This window comes from Ornithorhynchus anatinus, chromosome 7, assembly GCF_004115215.2.
Source record: "Ornithorhynchus anatinus isolate Pmale09 chromosome 7, mOrnAna1.pri.v4, whole genome shotgun sequence".
NCBI lineage: Eukaryota > Metazoa > Chordata > Mammalia > Monotremata > Ornithorhynchidae > Ornithorhynchus > Ornithorhynchus anatinus.
Window position 1 is genome coordinate 75,472,544 of NC_041734.1, and position 17,071 is coordinate 75,489,614.

Below are 17,071 nucleotides of genomic sequence, written 5' to 3' on the forward strand. Positions count from 1 at the left end.
GGGAAGAGTAATTGTCTGGTGGATTTGAGGAGGGAGGGCATTCCAGGCCAGAGACAGGACATGGGCCAGGGGCGGTGGTGAGACAGGCAAGATGGAGACACAGTGAGAAGGTTAGCGCCAGAGGAGTGGAGTGTGCGGGCTGGGATATAGAAAGAGAGAAGTAAGGTGAGATAGAAGGGGGCAAGGTGATGGACTGCTTTAAAGCCATTGGTGAGGAGTTTTTGTTTGATACAGAAGTGGATGGGCAACCACTGGAGATTTTGGGGAGGGGCTTGACATCTCCTGAACATTTCTGTATAAAGATGACCTGGGCTGCGGAGTAAAGTATGTACCCGAGAGGGGAGAGGCAGGAGGTTGGGAGGTCAGCAAGGAGGCTGGTACAGCAATCTAGGTGGGATAGGATGGGTGATTGTATTAACATGGTAGCATTTTGCATGGAGAGGAAAGGGGAGATTATAGCAATGTTAAATAATATTATTTGTTAAGTGCTTGCTATGCATCATGCACTGTACTAAATGCTGGAGTGCAGACAAGCAAATCAGGTTGGACACAGTCCCTGACCCACATGGGGCTCACAGTCTTAATCCCCATTTTACAAATGAGATAACTGATGCGCAGGAAAGTTATGTTACTTGCCCAAGTTCACACAGCAGATAAGTGGCAGAGCCAGAATCAGAACCCAGGTCCTTCTGACTCCCAGGCCTGTGCTCTATCCACTAGAGGCCAAACTGCCTCCAGGCAGGAGAGTGAAGTATGGCCTGGAATGGGGAGAGGCAGGAGGCTGGGAGGTGAGGAAGGAGGCTGATGCAGTAATCCAGGCAGGATAGGTTGAGTGATTGTATTAATGTAGTAGCGGTTTGGATGGAGAGGAAGCGGTGGGTTTTAGTGATGCTGTGGATGTGGGACAGGAAGGATCTAGGGATGGTTCTGTATTAAACACTTACAACGTGCAAAGTACCGTACAGAGTGCCTGGATTAGCAAAATATAACCGAATGAACAGGCACATTCCCTGCCCACGATGAATTTACAGTCTAGATGGGGAGACAGATGAGATTTGAGGGGATTATAATACCTTAATCTATATCCTCGACCTAATTGATTGCCCCCACCCCCTTCAAAGGTGGGGAAAATTGGCCTTAGAATCCCAATCCCTGACCTACAAAGGACCAATTCCCAATCAATCATTGGTATATATTTAGTGCTTATTATGTCCAGAGCACTGTACTAAGTGCTTGGGAGAGTACCATACAACAGAATTGGTCGATACATTTCTTGCCTACAGGGAGCTTACAGTCTAGAGGGGAGACAGACATTGATATGAATAATTAAATTAGCAGTGTGTACATAAGTGTTGTGGGCCTGAGGGTAAGGTGAATTTCAAGTGCTAAAAGGGAACAGAGCTAAGCATATAGATGATGCTTAAAAGAGAGGGAGAAGAGAAAAAGAGGGCTTAAATGGGGAAAACCTCCTGGCATTGATGGTGGGGAGAGTGACTTTATGCCAGATATGAAGAGGAAGGGAGTTCCAGGCAAGAGGGAGAATATAGACAAGGGGTCAGCGAGGAGATAGTCAAGATCGAGGTACATTGAGTAGGTTGGGATATGCAGAGTGAAATATGCGGACTGAGTTGTAGAGGAAATCAGTAAAGACAGGAGAGGGTAAGCTTATTGAGTGCTTTTAAGCTGATAGTAAAGGAGTTTCCGTTTGATGCTCTGTTTGATGCGGAGATTGATGGACAACCACTGGAGATTCTTGAGGAGTGAGGAGATGTGGACTGAACTTTTTTTTTTTAGAAAAATGATCTAGGCAGCAGAGTCAAGTAGGAACTGGAGTGGGGAGATATAAGAGGCAGGGAGGTCAGTGAGGAGGCTGATAATAATAATAATAAAGGTATCTGTTAAGTGCTTACTGTATATCAAGCATTGTTCTAAGTGTTGGGATAGATACAAGGTAATCAGGTTGTCCCACGTGGGACTCCCAATCTTAATCCCAGTTTTACAGATGAGGTAACTGAGGCACAGAGAAGTTAAATGACTTGTCCAAGGTCACCCGGCAGACAAGTGAGGAGCCGGAATTAGAACATCCATCCTCTGACTGCCAAGCCCCTGCTCTTGCCACTAGGCCATGCTGTTTCTCATAAGAGTAGCAGTTTGGATGGAGAGGATAGGATGTTGTGAAGGTAGAACTGACTGGATTTGGTGACAGAATGAAATGTGGGTGGAATGAGAGAGATGAGTTGAAGATAATGTTAAGACTTTGGGCTTGTGTGATAGGGTAGCTTGTGGTGCTGGCTATAGAGATGGGAAAGACAGAGAGAGGACAGTGTTTGGTGAGAAGATGAGGTCTGTTTGAGACATGCTTAGTTTGAGGTGTCAGTGGGACATTCAGATAGAGATATCCTGAAGTCAGAAGAAAATGTGAGGCTACAAAAACAGGAGAGATGTGAGGGCTGGAGAGGTAACTTTGGGGATCATCCATATAGATCAAGCACTTAGCTCTGCACGCAGTAAGTGCTCAATAAATACAATTGAATGAATGAATGAATGAATGAGCAAATGAGTTTTCCAAGGAAGTGGGTGTAGTTGGGAAATAGAAGGAGGCACTGAACTTGAAGGACCCTCACACTCAGAGAGTTGGAGGCAGAGGAGGAGCCTGCCAAAGAAACTGATAATGATAATTATTATTGTTGTTATTAAGGAGCAGCCAGAGAAAAAACCAGGAGAGTAACATTCAAGCCAAGGTAGGATAATGTTGCCAGGAGAAGGGGATGGTCAACAGAGTTGTTGAAGGCAGTTGAAAGGTCAAAGAGGATTTGTTTGGATTAAAGCCCATTGTGTTTGTCAAGAAACAGGTTATTTGTGACCTTAGAGCGGTGGTTTCTGTGGACTGAAGGGGCTGCAGTGGGTCGAAAACAAAACTGAGGAGAGTGGGTGGAGAAATTGGTGTAGACAACTTGCTCAAGAACTTTCGAGAGGATTGGATGGAGGGAGAAGGGGTGATAACTGGGGGGATCTATGGGGTCAAGGGAGGCTAGTTTTTAGGATGGGTAGACAGCACTTTTGAAAGCAGTAGGGAAGAAGCGAATGGAAAGTGGACAGTCGAAAGATGACAGTCAAGGAGAGAAGAAGGAAGGGGACAAGTATTTTGATAAGGTGTGAAGGGATGGGGTCAGAAGTACAATTGGAGAGGTTAGATTTTGAGAGGAGGAGGGCAGGCCTCTCTTTAGATATTCTTGGGAAAAATATGAGTCAAAGAAGTGCAGAAGGAAGGAGGACCTGGAGGGGGGCAGGAGAGATTTTAGGGAGATCAATTCTGACTTTTCAGTTTTATCAATAAAGTTTGTGGCCAGGTCATTAAGGGAAAGAGATGTGGTGGGTGGGCAGGGGACAGGGAGCTTCAGGAAGAAATTAAATGTCTGAAACAGCTGGAGCAGGTGACACGTATGAGAGTCAATAAGGATGGAGAAGTATTGTTGTCGGGAGGAGGAAAGGGCAGAATTAAAGCAGATGAGGATAAACTTCCAATGGACAAGGTCCACCAGGTATGTGGATTGCCGTCAGCAATGCTGTCTAGCTTGAGCAGCAGATTGGAGGAACTATGCTGTGACTGTAATCCACGGTTGTTGTGGGTTGGTGATTTGAGACTGTTGGAGGGACAGGGGAGCAAGGGAGTTGAGTTCAGCAAAGAAGGTGGGTTTGAGGGAGTCAGTTCATGTTTTAAGATAAGGTAGTTTTATGGAGACCAAATTTGGCATGATGACTTTAGAGAATTGTGTGTGTGTGTGTGTGTGTGTGTGTGGTGGGGTGGGGGGGAGAAGGGGGAGGAGGTGTCAAAAGATCAGAGGTCTTTGTGAGAGACAGGACAGATTTGTGGGGAATGGGTGTTTGAGAGATAAGGCAGATGAGGTTGTGGTCAGATAGAGAAATATTTGAGTTGGTGAGAGCAGAGATTTAGCATGTATCCAAGTTGATGAGTGAGTGAGATGGAGACAAGCAGGAGGAGTTAGAGGAAGGACAAGGTGGACGGGTCACTGGGGACATCAACACGGATAATGAGGTCCCCCCAAATCAATGAAGGGATGGAGAAAGAGGAATGTGTGAAAGGGATCAAAATTGTTCAGAAGGTTGTAGGAGGGGTCTGGGTGGGGTAGGGGACTAGGGAGTGGGGGTGGGGGCTCCCAACTCAGCTCCCTACTGAAAGCTCACCTCCTCCAGGAGCCTTCCCATATAGAGCCCTCCCTTTCCCTCTGCTCCTCCTCCCCTCCCCATTCCCCCTTCTTCCACCCTCTGCCCTTCCCCCTTCCCCTCCTCATAGCACTGTGCATATTTGTATATTATTTATTACTCCATTTTGTTAATGATGTGTATATATCTATGATTCTATTTATCTTGATGATATATACGCCAGACTACTTATTTTGTTTTGTTCTGTTTTGTTGTCTGTCTCCCCCATTTAGACTGTGAACCTGTTGTTGGGCAGGGATTGTCTCTATCTGTTGCCGAATTGTACATTCCAAGCAGTTAGTATGGTGGTCTGCACATAGTGAGCGCTCAATAAATACGATTGAATGAATGAATGAATGAATGGGGGAATGGTATATAGCACTGACTAGTAATTGGAGTGGGTGTAGAGGAGGATAATATGGGTTTCAAAGGAATGGAAAGAGAGCAATGGGGGAAGTGGAGGAGGTGTCCCAAGTGGCACTCCTCTCCTCCTTTTCCAGTGACTCTTGGAGAGTGGGAGAAGGTGAACCCCCCTCGTCCCCCCGAGAGAGTGGCAGGGGAGACAGTGTCATCTAAGGTAAGCCAGGTTTCAGAAATGATGAGGAGGAGCAGTGACTGGGTCAGGAACAGGTCAAGGATGAAAGGAAGCTTTCCCATTGAAGATCAGAGTTTTCAAAGGCCGCGCTTGGAGGATGTTGTGGCGGAGGGTGCAGGGGAAGGGGATGGATCAAGGGACGGGATGGGGTTGGATCAGATTGAACTGGCAGAGGCCAGCGCTGGGGGAAAGGGATGAGGGGAGGCCCTGGGAATGGATGACAGGAGTGGGGCATAGGAGAGGGGTGAGGTCAGTGTGAAGGTGGGAATGGGTTGGGTAGAAGTGAGCTGAGGGAGTCTGGTGTGTGGAGAGGGGGACGAAGACGGTGCTGGACAAGAGAGGGAAGGCAACTGAAGGGAGGGGAGCTCATTATGGGCTACTTCTGTTGAATCGTACTCTCCCAAGCACTTAGAACAGTGCTCTGCATAAAGTAAGCACTCAATAAATACCATTGATTGAATGAATTAAAAGAAATAGGAAAACTAGGGCATTCAAGAAAGTCCACAGCTGGAGCTCCAAGCGGGCTACACAGTTTCCTTTAGTGTGTGGGGACCTAGCAGCTCCCAGCTTAGGGGATCTCCTGAATGAACAGCTTGAAAGAGGTGGCAGGGAGGGTGGCGGGTGCTGAGGGCCGTCCCTTCTCTCTCATGCATCCCAGGCCCGTCTTTTAGAAGAGGGAGATTGGAGGGGTCAGCATTCCTTTCCTCCGGCACGGTCCCAGAAAGGGTGGAGGGGGACATGGAGTGTTGGCTACCTTCCCCTTGGCTCGGTCCTAGGCTCATGGCTTGCGGATTTTGTGAGGCTGAGGGGAGCCAATCAAAGTTTTTTTAAATGGTATTTGTTAAACGCTTACTATGTGTCAAGGACTGTTCTAAGCGTTGGTGTAGAGACAAGTTAAGCAAGCCAGATACAGGGGCTCAGAGTCAAGTATTCATTCATTCATTCATTCAATTGTATTTATTGAGTGCTTACTGTGTGCAGGGCACTGTACTAAGCAATTGGAAAGTAAAATACAGCAATAAAGAGAAACAACCCCTACCCACACTGGGCTGACAGTCTGGGGGGCGGGGAAGACAGGCATTAATATAAATAGAATTATAGATATATAAATATATACATTTGTACTGTGGGGAAGGGAGGAGGGAAAGAGCAAAGGGAGCGAGTCATGGAGACGCAGAAGGGAGTGGGAACTGAGGAAAAGTGGGACTTAGTCTAGGAAGGCCTCTTGGAGGAGGTGCACCTTCAGTAGGGCTTTGAAGGGGGCGGAGAGTGATTGCTTGATTTGAGGAGGGAGGGCTTTCCAGGCCAGAGGTAAGACATGGGCCAAGAGTTGCCAGAGAGACAGGCTAGACTGAAGCACAGTGAGAAGGCTAGCACCAGAAGAGTGGAGTATGCAGGCTGGGATGTGGAAGGAGAGAAGGGAGGTGAAGTAGGAGGGGGAAAGGTGATGGAGAGCTTTAAAGCCAATGGTGAGGAATTTTTGTTTGATTTGGAGGTGGATAGGCAACGACTGGAGAGTTTTGAGGAGGGAGATGACATGTCCTGAATAATTCCGTAGAAAGATAATCCAGACAGCGGAGTGAAGTATGGACTGAAGTGGGGAGAGGCAGGAGGTTGGGAGGTCAAAAAGAAGGCTGATGCAGAAATCCAGGCAGGATAAGATGAGCAGTATTCTACCGTGATAATGGTTTGGATGGAGAGGAAAGGGCGGATCTTAGCAGTGTTGTGAAGGTGAGACCAAGAGGATTTGGTGACGGATTGGATGTGTGGGTTGAATTAGATGACACCAAGTTTACGGACTAGGACGAACAGGAATTGGATCCCCATTTTGCAGTTGAGGAAACTGAGGCACAGAGAAGTGATGCAACTTGCTCAAGGTCCCACAGCAGGCAAGTGGTGAAGCCAGGACTAGATCCCAGGTCCTAGCAGCACTAGGCCGTGCTGCTTCCTACAAGGCCGCACAGCTTCCCAGCACTTACTGCATACGGAGCATTGAGTTAAGCACTTGGGAGAGTACAATGCAGTAGACTTGGCAGACAAAATCCCTTTATTATAGTTTATAATCTAGTGGGAAAGACAGGCATGAAAATAAATTTCAAGTAGGAGAAGCAGCAGAGTATACAGGTATATACATAAATACCATAGAGATGGGGGCAGTTTAAGTATGAAAGTGTTTTAGCGGTACAGACCCAAACGCATAGATGACAAAGAAGGGAAGGAAAATGTGGAAAGGAAATGAGGGGTTAGTCAGGAAAGGCTTCCGGCAGGAGAAATGACTGATTTCCCATATACTTTTTGTCCCCTTCTATTTGTAATAAGCACACCTAACCCCCAATTATTGTGTGCTGTCTTGTGGGTAGTTTTTTTAAAAAAAATTCAGTCAAATGTCTTTCCTATCTTGCTCTGGCAATCTTGACACCACATTTTCCTGTTGTATAAACATTTTTCAGTGTGGTTTGTTCTCGAAAATGACACCAGTTAAAAAGGAAATGTTCTTTGAAATGTCTGAGATGTGCCTACTTTTTGATGAGCTGAGCAATTCTAAGAGCTCTGCCCTAAATTAAGGTGGCAGGTGGTCTAGGAACTCACTTCTGTAAACATGGACCATCGGACCAAATTCTCATATGGTGAAAATTGGCCAATCTCCATGATATTCCTCTTCTAGTGCCAGTCACTGGGGAATAAACAAGATCCTGTCAGCTTCCCAGGGTGAATCGCTCTGGACTTAGATCCACAGTTGGCAAATCTGGGGTTAAGGGCAAAATTAAATGAATTCTTTGGGATATTTCCTGGGGAATCACCACTCCAAGGAATTCCTTTGGGGATCATCCTTGAGAAGAAGCTTTAGATTTACACCCTCTGTGAGCCACAGGAAGCCCAGCTATAACCACCTCCAACTTTCCTACCACCCTGGGAATCTGCTCCCTGGATGGGAGGTGAATTATCATGGGCTCAGGGAAAGCTCTCAATCAGTCAGATGTTATTTTCTAGGCAGGAGGACTAAAGAGCCACATAGTCAATCGTATTTATTGAGTACTTACTATGTGCAGAGCACAGTGCTATGCGCTTGGGAGAGTATAATACAACAACAGTATAACAGGAATATTCCCTGCCCACAATGAGCTTACAGTACAGAGGGGGAGACAGACATTAATATACATAAATAAATAAAATTACAGATATGTACATAATTACATTGAAGGCACATCTTATGTACATATCTGTAATTTATTTATATTAACGTCTGTCTCCCTCTCTAGACTGTAAACTCATTATAAGCAGGAAATGTATCTGTTTATTGTTATATTGTACTCTCCCAAGTGCTTAGTACAGTGCTTTTCACAAAAAAGTGCTCAATAAATGGGATTGAATGAATAAATGTCATGGGGCTGGGAGGGAGGATGAATAAAGGGAGCAAGTCAGGGTGATGCAGAAGGGACTGGGTGAAGATGAAGTGAGGGCTTAGTCAGGGAAGACCTCTTAGAGGAGATGCCTTCAATAAGATTTTGAAGATGGGGAGAGTAATCGTCAGATATGAAGAGGGAGGGTGTTCCAGTCCAGAGGCAGGATGTTGGTGAGAGGTCGGTGGCAAAACAGATGAGGTCCTTGGAGACATACTGGGTCCCCAAATTAGCCAGTTCACTCCAAATTGTGTGGGCTAAGACCTGCAAATAAAATTTGCCAGAATTGCAATTCACTATGTTACATTTGAATGGAAAGGGTTAGGACTCTTCAATTAAGTCAAGTAGACAATTATCCAAAGTGCTGTTCAGCTAGATATCTCTCTTCGCTTTCCAAAGTTCACTTCTTGCCTCATATTAGTCAGAGTACTTATTAAGCAAAACACTGTACTAAGCACTGGGAAAGAGTACACAATGGGGAATTAAATAAGGATCCTGGCCGTCAAGAGGCTCAAAATCTAAGTCTAATTTTGGGGGGAAGAGTCCGGTGAAAGACCCATAAAGAGAAATAAAACAATATAAATACAAAAACTTTAGAAGACAAGAATGAAAGTATAAAATAAAAAGAAAAGATTAAAACTACAAATGTAGCAAAATAAGTTAAAATGAGGACAAAAACAAAGACAATGAGAACTGAAGTAGAATATGGTTCAAGGAACAGTTCAACAGTACAGAGTCCAATAGTTACAACCTTGCCAGTATTCCAAGCTCACTGTGGACAGGGAATATGTCTGCTTATTGTACTCTTCCAATCCCTTAATACAGTGCTCTGCACCCAGTAAGTGCTCAATAAATATGATTGAATGAATGAAAATCTGGCCAGGGCTACCACTAAGCTTTCTTTCCATCCAACTCCAACAGGAACAGATCCCTGGTTTTAGATGGGACAAGGATCATCTCTCTCATTAGCCTTGGGGCTTAGGTAAAGGAAGATCCACTGCCAAGGAAGGCTTTTACTGTGTCTTTTTCCTTCGCGGCTCCACTGGGTAGCAAAGACCCTCAAGGTACTCTTGAAAGTCCTTGGTACTGTGCTTTGCACACAGTGAGCACTCAATAAATACCAGTGATTGGTTCAGTGGGAAATAGTGCCAGGATCTGTTTTTTGCTCTTAGTGCTCAGACAGAAGAGGAACCAAGAAGATTCTGACAGTGTCCTCCAGTTGGAACTCCTGGAATTGTTGGGTAAAGAGGATAAGGAACTAACTGCCCTTGATCCAATCATGAGGCTGAATGGAATCTTCTGTGAGATCAGAACAATGGCCCATCTTCTAGACTCTAAGCTCGTTGTGGGCAGGTAACATGTCAACAAACTCTGTTGTATTGTACTCTCCCAAGCACTTAGTACGGTGCTCTTCACGGAGTAGATATACAATAAATACATTTGATTAAATGATCCAGCCCAGGATTTGGTCTTAGACAGAGGCAACAGGATATTTGGAAGAACCAGGTGTTGCTCGCTCCTCCTACTTGAAACATGAAAAGAATTTCATGGTTTTTGTGAAGTTCTTTCTATAAGTCAAGTACTGTTCTAAGTGCTGGGGTAGATAAAAGATACAAGATTAGACTGTGATCCCCCTGTGGGACCTGATTACCATTATAATAATAATAATAATGTTGGTATTTGTTAAGCGCTTCCTATGTGCCGAGCACTGTTCTAAGCGCTGGGGTAGACACAGGGGAATCAGGATGTCCCACGTGGGGCTCACAGTCTTAATCCCCATTTTACAGATGAGGGAACTGAGGCACAGAGAAGTTAAGTGACTTGCCCACAGTCACACAGCTGACAAGTGGCAGAGCTGGGATTTGAACTCATGACCTCTGACTCCAAAGCCCGTGCTCTTTCCACTGAGCCACGCTGCTCACTTATCTACTCCAGTGCATAGGACTGTGCTCAGCACAGAGTAAGCACATAACAAATACCACAATTATTGTTATATCATCTTCTAACATACCAAACTTTTCCCTGCGCTACTAGTCATTTTCCCTCTGGTTGCCCATTAAGAATGTCTCACCCATTTAAACCCTTCTGTGATAACATCCTGTGGTAACAGTCAATATGTTTGCCACTGCTCTGTGAAGTTTTTCCTTTTAGTGTATTTTGCATTTACCACCTACAAATTTGAATGGGTAGCTATCGGCTCCTCATCCTGTTATGATGGGGTTCGGTGAACAGCAATTCACCCTTGATCCCTGGCTAGGCTCTTCTCGATTGTGCATATCTCAACTGTGGCCTCTCTGCTTTTTCTTTCCGGATTGCTAGTCTTTTCAAGTTGCCTCCACACTGAAGCTTCCCCGTCCCCAAACCACCAGACCGTATTCTTAGCACCTTGAAAATCTTTTTTCAGGAGATGATTCCCAGTTAATTTCCACCTCCTTTTGTCAATCCCAATGACCACCCTTGGGATTTAGATCGATTTTTATTCTGCATTTAATTAATTTGTTCATATTCTTGCTGCTGCCACATGAATATATACTTGTCCTCCTCCCTCTACAGGTTTATAATTCACATATGAACATCTCCCTGGTTAGGTAGAAGAATGCAGTCTGAGGAGTGGTGAGACGAGAGTGGATTAGTGCACTGGAGAAAGTTGGTAGAGAGCCTTGAAGCCAATGGTAAAATCACAACTCCTCCAAGAAGCCTTCCCAGACTAAGTCCTTTATTTCCCCTATCCAGCCTACCCACTGTGGCAACCATGGATTTGGCTATGGACCCCTTAAGCACTTTGATAATCACCCCAGCTCCACAAAATTTAAGTAAATATTCTTACACTCTACTATAATAATAATAATAATGATGTTGGCTTTTGTTAAGTGCTTACTATGTGCCAAGCACTGTTCTAAGAGGGCTGGAGGTGATACAAGGTAATCAGGTTGTCCCACATGGGACTCACAGTCTTAATCCCCATTTTCCAGACGAGGAAACTGAGGCACAGAGAAATTAAGTGACTTCCCCAAAGTCACACAGCTGACAAATGGCGGAGCCGGGATTAGAACCTCTGACTCCCAGTCCCGAGCTCTTTCCACTGAGCCATGCTGCTTCTCGATTACTATTTCTCCTATCCCTAACTTAATTTAACGTCCGTCTCCTCTGTGGATTATAAAATCCTTGTGGGCAGGGATCACGTCTACCAACTCTGTTGTATGATACTTTCCCAAAGTTTAGTGCTTTGCAGACAATAAGTACTCAATAAGCATTTCTTGATGAATTTTTGTTTGGTGCAGAAGGACAAGGATAATCACTGGTGATTTTTGAAAAGTGGAAAGACATGGGTTGAGTGATGTTTCAGGAAGATGATCAGGGCAGAAGCATAAAGTATGATCAAGAGGCTAGAGGGTGGGAGACTAATGAAGGGGCTGACTGTAGTCTAAACGTGACATGATGAGAATTTGATCCTAGACAGTAAACGCTCAGTAAATACCACTGATTGATGATAGTAGGTGAGTGAAGAACAGCGTCGTAGAAAAACCAGCAGTAGGATTCAGCAGTTGCATTGAATGTGAAAACTAAAAGTTAGCAGGAAATCTAGACACCATGGTTGAGATCTGGGACTGGGAGGTTGGTGATATTATCAACAGAGGTGGAAAAGTTGTCTCTATCTGTTGCCAAATTGTACATTCCAAGCGCTTAGTACAGTGCTCTGCACATAGTAAGCGCTCAATAACTACTATTGAATGAATGAAGGAAAAGTTAGGAGGAGGAAACCTGGTTTAGGAGGGAAGATGAGGACATGTTGGGTTGGAGTTGGAATCCTTGACAACCTACACCGAATCTGTAAGAAATCAGTTGAGAGGGTCCTGGTCCCGAGTGCTCTTCCTTGCATTCTCCGCTTTCGGATGCTAAGGACTTTACCCAGAATTTATTAGTAACTTCCTGCTTTTTATAGAGCGTGGCCCACCTACAAATGCATGACCACATGGATGACCCAAGGCCAGGAAATCGTTTGACATGTCTGCCCTCAAGGCGATATGACTCACTCTAACTCTCAGTTCTAAGAGGCCTAGTTAAGTTCTCAGTGATTCTGTCGAGGGGTTGTGAAAGACTGAGCGGTCCAGAGCCTCTCTTCCTTCCCCACCTGCTTACACAGGACTGGCGCTAGAACTTTAATCAGAGCTGTTTCCAACCTAACGCTGGGTTGTAGGGCATGGAAGTAATACTAATTATAATAACTATGGTATTTCTTAAGCGCTTACTATGTATCAAGCACTGTTCTAAGCGCTGGGGTAGATGCAAGGTAGTCAGGTTGTCCCTCGTGGGGCTCCCAGTCTTAATCCCCATTTTACAGACGATGCAACTGAAGCCCAGAGAAGTTAAATGACTTAGCCAAGGTCACACAGCAGACAAGTGGCAGAGTCGGGATTAGAACCCATGACCTATGCTGCTTCTCTTAAGTAGGAGAATAAGGAAGAGTACTTGCAGGAACAGTACGAGAAGAAGCGTAACTTAGGGAGTACACGGTCCTGGAAGTCAGAAGGACCTGCATTCTAATCTCGGGTTCGCCACATGTCTGCTTTGTGACCTAGGGCAAGTTACTTCACTTTTCTCTGCCTCAGTTACCTCATCAGGAAAATGAGGATTAAGGGTGTGAGTCCCATGTGGGACAGGGACTGTATTCCACCTGAATAACTTGTATCCACCCCAGCACTTAGTACAGTGCTTGACACATAGTAAACACTTAATAAGCACCATTATTAGTATTATTATTAGGAACAATAATCCTGCTCCTTAAAATGCCCCTCTTGGACTGAGCTAGCCCTTATTTCCAAGACCCCGCCACCACTTTCCCCTGATTGGCACTCCCGCATAGTCAACGTTCAAAGCAACTGCTCAGCTCCGGCTCCCTAAATGCTGGCCTTCATTCTTTCTGTCAGCGCTTAGTACGTAGTCTGGCACATAGTAAGTGCTTAACAAATGCCATTATTATTATTATTATTATTACAATATAACAGAATTGGTAGACACATCCCTGCCCACAAGGAGCTTAGAGTCAAGAGGACAAAGTCACTGTGCCAAACGGGTTTCACAATCTGAGAAGTAGGGTTACCGGGAATATTATTCTCATTTTCCAGTTGAGGAAACTGAGTCAGAGGGAGGTTACCTAACTTACCGAAAGTAGCAGAGCAGGTAGCAGAGCAGAGTTCTGGGTTTAGAACCTGTTTGTCTTGACTCTCAGACCTTTGCTACATACGAGGCTACATTGCCTTCTGGTCATGACCTGTGAAAAATCGATGCCACAGGTCTGGATACAGACCTGTGTTTCAAGAATTTCCGTTAGCTATAGAAAGGGAAAAACTCTCAGGGGACACCTCAGAAGAAGTAGAGACCCTCCTTCAGGGGAAGACCTCGGTGAGAGGTTCTCCTAGTTTCCTCCCCAATCTTCCTTGCTAATAAAGGCGGTTGGAGGTGGGCATTTTTGCCCCAAGAGCAATGAAAATTGAACTTTCTGCCATAGAACAGTGAAACTGACTGAGTAAAATCAGAACAGTACCCTTACCCCAGGCATGGGTCGACTCTGGTTGCAGGAGTGAGAATTGTTCCAGGAAACTGGGAAATCTCCCCACTGCCTCACCCATACGAACCCATGCACTGTTTAGCATATTATATCCACAGCATTTCCATTGTAAGACGGGAGCTTTTCGGGTTCTTGCTCATTCAGAAACCATAAGCTAAGGTCGAGATGATCTCAACCGTTGTCTGGTGAGATTTCACTTCTTCAGAAAGACAGGATTTTCTGTGGAAAAAGTGCAGATGAAAGCGTATGCTTTGTTCTCGGGGGGGAGCAGAGGCTTGTTCGACTCCTGGGGGCTAAGCTCCACCGACATCTCAGATGCGAACATTTCTCCCAGTAGCTCATAGTTTCACTGAGCATTTGGGATGAAACGCTGTTGGGGGATTAGGGTGCTTTCTTCCGACAATAATCCGTTTATCTGGTTGGACTGCTGCAAAAAGGACGGCACGCTATGCCCTTCTAACACCAACCTACTCACCCTACCTTTGAATCTCATCTATCCCACTGCCGATCCCTTACGCACACTCTTCCTCTAGCCTGGAACTCCCTCCCCATTCATATCCTACATTCGTATCCTGCAGTCCACCATTCTCCCCAACATCAGAATCCTCCTAAAATCATCTCTTCTCATCCTGGCTCAGTGACTTGTCTGCTGTGTGACCTGGGGCAAGTAACTTCACTTCTCTGTGCCTCAGTTACCTCATGTGCAAAATGGGGATTGAAACTGTGAGCCCCATGAGGGAGAGGGACTGTGTTCAAATCTATTTGCTTGTATCCACCATAGTGCTTAGAACAGTGCCTGGCACACAGTAAGGTACTTAACAAATACCACAATTACTATTATTACAATTGTTATCGTCTCCAACAGGCCTTCCCTGACTAAACCTTTATTTTCCCTATCCATTCTCCCCTCACCTTTGGCTATGCGCTTTACTGTGAAACCCTCAACTGCTTTGATACCCACTCCAGTCCCACAGCACCTATGTAAAATATCCTTATACTCTACTATTTCCCCTATCCTTACTCCATTTTGAAGTCTACCTCTCTCTCTAGACTTTTAGTTCCTTGTGGGTGCAAGGATCATCCCTACCACCTCTGTTGTACAGTAAAAGAGAAACAGTATGGCCTCCTGGAAAGAGCATGAACCTGGAAGTCAGAGGGCCTGGGTTCTAATCCCAACTCCATCACTTGTCTGCTGTGTGTCCTTGGGCAAGTCACTTAAATTCTCTGTGCCTCAGTTTCCTCATGAGTAAAATGGGGATTCAATGCCTGTTCTCCATCCTACTTAAACTGTGAGTACTGTGTGGGATCTGATTATCTTGTAAATAGCTCAGCGCTTAGTACAGTTCTTGCCACATAATAACACTTTACAAATACCACAGTTATTCATTATTATCATTCTTATTATTTTACCAGGCTTTTAGTAGAGTTGTCTGCACACAGTATGTGCTCAATAAATACCACCGAATGATGTCGGAAGAAAATGTTCTTAGCGTGCTTGTGGTATTGGTCAAGGCGTGAGTACTAGAATATGAATTATTCCTTTACACAGCTTTCATCAAGAACATGACCCCTGTATTTAAGGAGAACTGAGTGTCTGTGGCTAGGAACCTGAGCTGCTTGTGGAACTCGCTGTGGCTACGCGTTTGAGCAAGTGCCTCACAAGGAGATGTGCAAACCAAGGGACAAACAGGCCAAATCCAAGTCAGTATTTTAGTATGGATGACTCTTCCATTAATAATGTTGGTATTTGTTAAGCGCTTACTATGTGCAGAGCACTGTTCTAAGAGCTGGGGTAGATACAGGGCTGTCCCACGTGAGGCTCACAGTTAATCCCCATTTTACAGATGAGGTAACTGAGGCACCGAGAAGTTAAGTGACTTGCCCATAGTCACACAGCTGACAAGTCGCGGAGCCGGAAGTCGAACTCATGGCCTCTGACTCCGAAGCCCAGGCTCTTTCCACTGAGCCATGCCGCTTCCATTACAGGTCAGTATTTCAGAACTGGTCGAAATTTCCCATTATCATTAATAATAATAATAATGATAATAACAATGCTAATGATATTTGCTTAGCCCTTACTTTTTGCCAAGGACTGCACTAAGTGATGGAGTAGATACAAGACAATATGGCCAGATACAGTCCCTGTCCCGTAGGTCTAAGTAGGAGAGAATATAATTTAATCTTCATTTTACAGATGAGAAAACTGCATCACAGAGGAGTTAAATGACTTGCTCAGGGTCACACAGCAGGCAAATGATAGAGTCGAGATTAAAACCCAGGTCCTCTGTCTCTCAGGCCCATGCTAGGCCACAGTGTTTCTAGGTTCATGACAGTATGCCAGTATGGGTCGTAATTCCGGTAGGGGTGGCTACCACTCCCTGTGAGGTGTAGTGTAGAGACAGCAGACAGACAGAGATGGCTGCTCATTCCAAAACAGTCGCCTTTAATCCCACTCCCTCTTGGTAGGACTCAGCACATGGCTGCCGATCCAGGTACTGAGTGTTTACATGGGTGGGATTTTAACGCACTTGATAATTTGAGTGACCCCACCCCAAGGTGACTCAATCAGTTCCCTTCGGCCTTTCCAAAGATGTTGCCCCCTCCTTCTTGGGCGAACGATTATTAGTCCCTGTTCTGTCTGTCGGATTCCCTGACTTCTCAGTGATGGTTGAGCAAGGAGTTGAAATCATTCATTCATTCAATCCTATTTATTGAGTGCTTACTGTGTGCAGAGCACTGTACTACGCACTTGGAAAATACAATTCAGCAATAAAGGGAGACAATTCCTGCCCACACAGGGTTTACAGTCTAGAAGGGGGGAGACAGACATCAAAACAAGTAAACAAGCATCAATAGCATCAATATAATACCATCAGTTAATCTGTCTTCATGTTTATGCACATGCATATTACATTTAATGCATAAAAACTAACAGTAGGATTGGTATAAACGCTTCGTGCTAAAGTTCTTTTCCCTGATAAACTTTGATATTCCAATCCACCCAGAATCAAACTTTTCCTATATTTACTCATTGGAACGGAAACCATGTCAAGAATCTGCTTTGATGGTGACAGCATGTAATCCAGCTAACACATACCAACATTCAATTTGTCAATCGATAGTATTTATTGAGGGACTACTGAGTGCAGAGAGCTGTACCCAGCTCTTGGGAGAGTATAATAAAATGAGTAGGCCTGATCTCTGTTCTCAAGGAGTTGGAGACCTTCCAGTCCTAGTATTTTTATGTCCAGTTCAAATCTTTCTGTCCCATTGGTTCCCATT